The following is an 8075-nucleotide window of genomic DNA, read 5'->3' as shown; positions in this document are numbered from 1 at the left end:
ATTTTAGATTTAATAATAATGGCATTCAAATTTTTTTTTTATCTATCATACATAACCGGGTTTCGAACATGGTCAATATTCTTGTTGTCTGTTTGTATGGCAACTTTTAAACGATGCGTGATAGGTGGGGGGTGCTCGACCAAATATCATAGAGGGCCCCGAGACAAACGAAACTACATTAAAAAAAATCAAAATGGCTACTTTTTTTTTAATTTTTTCAAGTTGGTCCGAGCGCGCTAAGATTTGGCATGCGGGGAGCCTAGGGGCCCAAAATTACCATGTCAAAATTTTTTTTTGAAAAAATCCAAAATGGCGGCGGACACAGGCAAAGTCAAATTTCCAAGTAGGTTAAGCGAGCCCGAAGAGCGAGCTACAGGCCGGAAGACCGAAGGCCGACCCCGGCGGAAGGCCGAAGGCCCGGAGCCTCCACCCCGACTCCCAAAATGCGAGGCCGAAGGCCGAGCTGCGTGAATGCGGGGCTTCCAAGCGTTCTACCAAGTCAACTGTCTTGATGAGCGAAGCCGGCGGGCCGAATGTCCGACGGCGAAGCGTCGAGGCTTGCGAAGGCCGAAGGCCGAGCTCCGCGTTGGGCCGAAGGCCCGAAGCGTCACACGAGAGGGGGAATTTGGAGCTTAAACACGAGCCAACACTTTTCCTAATGGGAGTCGGGGTGGAGGCTCCGGGCCTTCGGCCCTCCTCCGGGATCGGCCTTCGGCCTCCCGGCCTGGAGCTCGCCCTTCGGGCTCGCTTAATCTACTTGGGAATTTGACTTTGCCCGTGTCCGCCGCCATTTTGGATTTTTCCAAAAAAATTTTTTTGACATGGTAATTTTGGGCCCCCAGGCTCGCCGCATGCCAAATCTCAGCGCGCTCGGACCAACTTGAAAAAATTAAAAAAAATGTAGGCCATTTTGATTTTTTTTTAATGTAGTTTGTTTTGTCTCGGGGCCCTCTATATTTGGTCGAGCACCCCCCACCTATCACGCATCGTTTAAAAGTTGCCATACAAACAAACAATAAGAATATTGACAAGGTCCGAATCCCGGTTATGTATGATAGATTTAAAAAAAAATTGAATGCCATTATTATTAAATCTAAAATCGAAGCCATGGTTCCTAAGAACAGATTTCGCTATCTCTTATAGTTTCTGACTTCTCCATACTGACCCATTTGGATTGATCACCCTGTATACTTTCCTCAAAAAATTTAAAAAACTGTGAACCGGGACATATTTCATGCAAAAAGGGGGGGTTGCGTCAGGGGGAGGGGAAGGGACGCTAGTGTGCGTAAAGCACCATACCCTAAGGTATCATACTACATTCATAAAAGGCTGGCTATAATTAGTTTGTCTTCGCCATACATTAGAACACAATTTAACCGAATCAATAGCATGAGAAATGAAACGGGTATTTCTTGTTTTCTTTGCATTAGCATTTTTCTCTCTTTAATTTAATCAATTTGCAACATAAGTAGAAGAATCCTCATATATCCATAAATATCAAAATATAAAAGGACATACATTTTTAGAAGATTTCCCCGTGCGACGTTGCCAAATGGTTTAAAGTACAACATGCTCGCAACGTTTGATGTCAATAAGTCGACAATGAAAAATTATATTTCAAATCAATTCAAACTTGATATTTTTGACAGTAATGGGTTACTTAAATAAGAAGGCATTTTTCGCCCGCGTCTACTATGGTCAAATGGTCTAGTGGCTTTTAGCTATTGAGTATAAGTCTAACAAGTTGAACAGCATGACAGGGTTCAAACCACGAACAAAGACTCATTTCTTTTTGTATTTATTTTTTTCATCTTTTTGGTAATTTTATATGCCTTATTTTTTTTTTGAGTAAATGTGTTGTATTTGATTATTTCATGTAGGTATATCATTTCAATAAAATTTTGGAAACTTTTATTTTATACCTGGTCAAGCAAATCTTGTCAGTAAAAAAAGGCGCGAAATCCAAATGTTCTATGAACGATATCCCTTCGCGCCTACATTTTTCAAATTTGCCGCCTTTTTCTACTGACAAGATCTGCTTGACCAGCTATACTTCGTCGATAGTTGACTTCTTATTAGTGATGTACCGACTATTGATTTGGCCGACTAGCCGACTAGCCGACTAATCGGCGCTCGAATGGCCGATTAGTCGGCCGACTAGTCGGCTAGTCGGCCAGATCATTAGTTTCGTATAAGTTCAGGTGAAAAACAATAGTTTTGCTCCTTTGGTTGCGCTATTCATCATAATTTAGCTTGGCTAAAAGGTGTTCTACTTCACTAAAAGGTTCAAAGACCTATCACAAGAATCTTCGTTCAATTTCTGTCTTTAGTTTTTTTACTTTGCGATCCTGAGCATACCGTCAGTACAGTTTGTAGGAGGTATTTCCAAGGCTCTATTCCCCGTACTTAGTCGCCAGTTAAGAACCTATCCCATGTGGTCAACGTCTTTACGAGCAACGTGCCCTGACTTAAGTCTCTAAATTTTGCAATAACATTAATAGTTCCTCATGACTCCACCATTAAAAAAACAAAAACTGAATTTAAAAAAATTACTATCGAACTGGCACATGAAGTTACACGAGTCAGTTGAGATCGACCTGTAGAGGAAGACATCAGTCCACCAACATACGATAACGATCAAACGGTCAATTATATGAAGTTTTCGTAGGTATGCACCCTGAATAGATATTTTAGTAATATAAACATAAAACATATGGTAAATATAGGTTTTTTTTTTGTTTTTCTTTCACTAATAAAGTGCCGACTAATCGGCCATTTTTGCCGACTAGTCGCCGATTAAACGCCGACTACAAATGTGGCCGGATAGTCGGCTTTCCCGACTAGTCGGCGACTAGTCGGTACATCCCTACTTCTTATGTACCTATTCTGCGATCCTAATTAGCCTCATGCATGACTTTTTTTTAATTATTTTAACCATTATTTATATCCTTTGAAAACCGGAAAATAAAAATACTTTTATAAATCTTCCCAGAATATTATTAAAAAATAATTAAAATACTGAAAATATTTTACTCACGTAAGTTTAGTTTCGAAGAATAACATACGCTTAAAATAATTCAAAAGAGAATGCTAAAATTATAAAATAAAAAAAAACTGGCATTGTCGGGGTTTGAACCATGTATCTTAGCTACAATCTGATTTTTTTCAAAATAGAGGCTACGGGTGCCACGAGCACATGACAGTTGATGGTCGAAAACATTAGTTGCTTCTGAATGCCTTGTAATTCTTAATCGTTGCTCAAACAAGAATTTATTATTTAATTTCCAATCTTTTTTCAACAATAAACATTTCTCCGCTGCGCCCTCTAGGTTACTTTACTGTAACATTACGAATCTGCTGACATTTGACACTGACTTTAAGGTGACTTTAAGTACGTAAGTGTGCGTGAATGCAAGAAATTGCAATATTTTGCAGTTGGATTCCGGTAATAACGAAATGAGACAATGTTGAGTTGAACACGTCTCGATTTGGATGTAGTATTTTTTATAGTTTTCGCACATATCAACACATCTTATGAAACTTTGTATTTTGGGAGAAATAGTGAAAATCCACAATTCGTGCACAGTGACGCCATCTTTTGGCTGATAATCGGCATCCCATCCCTAGACATCCACCTTAACATCACAAACGATTTAAAACGGATATTCGTGATTTTTCTCATAAATATTTTGTCCGATAAAGATCGTAAGTCGTTACGCTAAGCCTTCTTTGTCTAACCACTTGTCTGCCACTCCTTACAATAGGTAGGAGTAGGTACATCTAATAGTTTCTACCTTATTGTTACCTACCTACAACTTAGGTTTTTTTTTATAGGTACCTAGGTATGCCTAAATATAAACAATTGGGAACAGATACCTACTAACTTTATTTTGTTAGCATAACTACTTCGGTTTGCTGCATATGTAACAACTGTGTAGTTACTAACAAGAGAGCTCGAGGAAGGCTTGCTATTGTTCCGGTGACTAATAGAATCGTGGTTTCACCAAACGATGAAACTCGTATTTCGTCGAGTTCGTCCTATATGTTACAGCTGTTTGTGTCCTTCCTTTGTTTGCTACACTTGCTATGTTGTGGATAACTGACAAAATCGTGGTTCTAACAAGACTCCAACTGCGACTACCTACTAGCTTTCTGAAAGCCTGCGATTGTACCTAACTGTTTGTACCAACTTTCCAGGGGGTTTTCAATTATTAAATACGACACGGTTTAGCTTAGAGAAACCTTTTTCTTTATGGTTAGGTACATCTTATAAGACCAAATGCTGACCAAAAACCTGGTTTAAAATTGTAGCTTTAAAAAACCGGATCTAAAAATAAATAAATAAAACTCTTTTTTTAACGTTCTTAATACGCGACTGACACGACTGAGTTGTGTTTTTGTAAACCCAATTAAAGCCAGCTAGAAATGAATGTAGTATGATAACTTTGCGTATGGTGTTTTCCGCAAACTACCGTCCGCGTCCCTTCAACCTTTTAGCATGAAATATGTCCCGGTTGACGGTTTTTAGGGTACCGTACCCAAAGGATAAAAACGAGACCCTATAACTACGACCCCTCTGTCCGTATGTCTGTCACCAGGCTATATCTCATGAACCGTGATAGCTAAACAGTTGCAACTTTTATTCTTATTATTTGACTATGAAACCCTAAACATGGCTGTAAAGAAAAAATATGTATAAAGGCAATAAAGACTTGTGTCGGCATGCTTTTTGGTAATAGTACATTACTACAGAGGCCGGGACAAAAGGGGTTGCCGGCCGAAGACATATAGACGGCCGAGCGAAGCGAGGCCGGATAGGTCTGAGCGCGGGCAACCCCATTTCCCGCCGAGGTATGTATAGTGCTTTTCTCAAACATGCAATGAAATAAAAAAATAAAAAATCCACGAAACCCAAGTTTTATTTATAGAAAAAACTAAAAGTAAACTACACCCAAAATATAACCAACACGTACGTTTACCATCATTATCACGCGTATGTTTTACACGAGTCGTGTATTTTTACTACCCGTATATTTTCATGTATTTTTTCCGATCCGATCCGTCTGACTGTCGTTTTCGTCACATAAGTTTACATAGTCTTTCATGTTGATATCATGTTTCACATACATCGTTGCTTTATGCATGGAGAAAATAAGTATAATTTCCACAGTGTTGACGAATTTGTAGTTACATTCATTTAAAATATGCCACAAAACTGTTTCTAATAAACTGTAAGGCATTTTTCTTAGTTTCTCAAATAAGAAAATTGCCATAAGAAACCATATACATACTTCGTCTTTGACTTGGCGGCAGAGGCAGCAAGTTATTTAAAATCAATTCTGCTTACGCTGCCAATTCCAACACCTACGATTACAATTAATATTAATTTCATTATTTCGTCGGAACTCGTATTAAAGTAAAAAAATCAACAACGCACCATAAATCCAATAAAACAGAATGAAAATTTTTCAACTTTACCTCCATAACATTTAAAAAAAAAATGACTACGCGTGTTTGAGTAGACCTTTTTACCGCTAACGTTTAGATGAAATATTTTAAATGTTTTAAATTATTTGTGAAGTTAAATTTATGATTTAAAATTATAGAATTTGTTTCATAATGTATTATTTATTAAGTTCATGTTGATTTTATACAAATAAAACTGCAAATTATAGCAAACCTTGTTTTTTGTTTTTTTTTTTATAGGCGTAGTGGCAGAGTGTCATTACGAACCATAAAGCAAATACTGCCCCTAGTTTTTTTTAAATGGATGAATGCCACGAAGCTGTGTTACAAATATCTGTTGAAATGAAAATTAAAAAAGAGGACTTTGCCGGCCTAGGCCTGCAAGATTTGTATGAAATTCCATTAACGACCTTTTGTCCTAGCCGCACCTGAAACGTCATACTTCGCAGCCTATTATAAGGAACATAACAGCAATATTTCATTGCATGTTTGAGAAAAATATTTTTAACTCTAAGTTTAAGTTATAAAACAAAGTCCCCCACCGCGTCTGGCTGTGTGTTTGATCGCGATATACTCAAAAATTACTGAACGGATTTTCATGCGGCACCTGTCAATAGAGTAATTCTTGAGGAAGGTTTAGGTGTATAATTTGTTAACCCGTGCGAAGCCAGGGCGGGTCGCTAGTTAAGTAAGTATATAAAGCCCAGTTCACATTTCGATAACGTTTTTTCGGTAACGTTTTGTGATTTTAAAGACCAATGGTTATTTCATAGTTTATTTACATTAAATTATTCCGTTTTTTCTACGACATCACGTCCTCTGTTTTCCTATAGCTTATTTATAGGTCTGCACCCAACACAAGCTATAGGAAAACTGCAGCAGCTGCTACAGCTGCATGCAGGTATAAACACAATAGGTACCTATAGTATATAGAGTAAACTTTTGTATCTAAGTCAGAACTGTAGGTACTTTGGCTAGCAGCCAGCACTTAAATAAATTTCGGTTTCGGATAATAGTATTTAATTTATGAGATCGCCAGGATATCTTAATATTTAAAATCGGCACATTTTAGCATGTTCAACCTAAATTTAAATTGACTAAGAGGGCACAGCCACGCGTAGTTTAGATAAACTACAGTTGTTCTGAATTAGACGTAGGTAATGACTTCAACTTGGAAGATATATGGCACACGGTGTGCTATGGGGTTAATTGCCTTCGATTTAACTCTTTAAACCTTGGCATTTATTTATTAACCAGACAAGTTTCTCAATTAGGTAATGCAGGTATCCTGGTGTAATATTAGGATTAAATATTTACTAAGGTATTCAATTTACAGGTTTACAGGTAACAAGTACTTAATCCGGCTGCGGTTTTATTTTTTCTTTTTAGAAGTAAGGCATACGACAATTTCGGCATACAACATAACAGTATTTAACCAGAGTAACCTTTGGCTAGAGATTATGTTGTATCATATGAGTCACTGGAAGATGCCCGGAAAAGGAAACATGGTCGCCCTAAATCTATACTTGGCGCCGTTCTGTGGAGCAAGAGCTGGGTGTATTGGGGATGGGGTAGGAGAGGCTACCCAAGCTGCCCAGGACCGCAGTCAGTGATAGAAAAAGATTCGAGCCCTACACCTCAGCAGGGGGTAACAGGATGGAAAGAAGAATATGAGTCACTTGAACCGAAACGTAAATAAGACGCGGTTATGAGTCGGGTAAAAAATTATGGAACAAGAATTAATACAAACAGATCTATTATTAAGCAGAGATTATATTTCCACTCTGAGCGACACAGTACAATAGCGATGAATGTTCTTACTTAAGTTGTGCTTTAAGTACCGAGGTAGGCGTTGGGTTTATTGTTATTTTGTACGTAGGTAAGATTACTTTCGTAAACACTCGACAAAATGGGTTTTACTAAGATTATTTAATTATAATTTCATAGAAAACGGATGACGCGAAAATAAACTAATAATTTCAACAAGGGCACATGTTATGAATTCGCGCAAATAAATGACCATGACTAACAATTTTAAAGTAATACATAGAAATAGAAAAAAGTCCCCTAAATCATAGGGAAATGAGTACCTAAGCTTATTTATTCCACTTTCCTCTATACTCTAAATGGTGCTTGTTCTATTATCCCTCAGAATAATGGTCGAGAGACTTCAATTAATGTCACTGACAACGAAGAAATAGAAGAGAATACAGTTGTGTTTATGTTTACTTTTGATTAACCCTTTCCCAGGCCGCACCAATCTACAAGGTTTTCCCATAAATTACAAATATATTCCAAACAATCCGGCTTTGATGATTAATTTGAAGACATGTCACATTTCTCGAAAGTCCAATCTGATTTGAGCCTTAAATCGGAATGCTAAAGTTGAAATTTTATTGGAGAGTATGTGGTCGATAAATCGTACTATGCCTGGAGAAGGGTAAAAAATCGAGTTTCGCATCAATTTAATATCTATCGTAGTTGGTCGTTTTCAGGTCAGGTATTGTCCACATCAGTAATGAATTTGGCTAGGTATCTTAGAGCGTCGGATTTACGAAGTGAAACTATAATGAGGATATTGAAATATATGAATTTAAAATTGTAATGTG

The sequence above is a fragment of the Cydia fagiglandana genome, chromosome Z (assembly GCF_963556715.1).
Source record: "Cydia fagiglandana chromosome Z, ilCydFagi1.1, whole genome shotgun sequence".
Classification (NCBI taxonomy): domain Eukaryota; kingdom Metazoa; phylum Arthropoda; class Insecta; order Lepidoptera; family Tortricidae; genus Cydia; species Cydia fagiglandana.
This window is presented reverse-complemented; position numbering follows the sequence as displayed.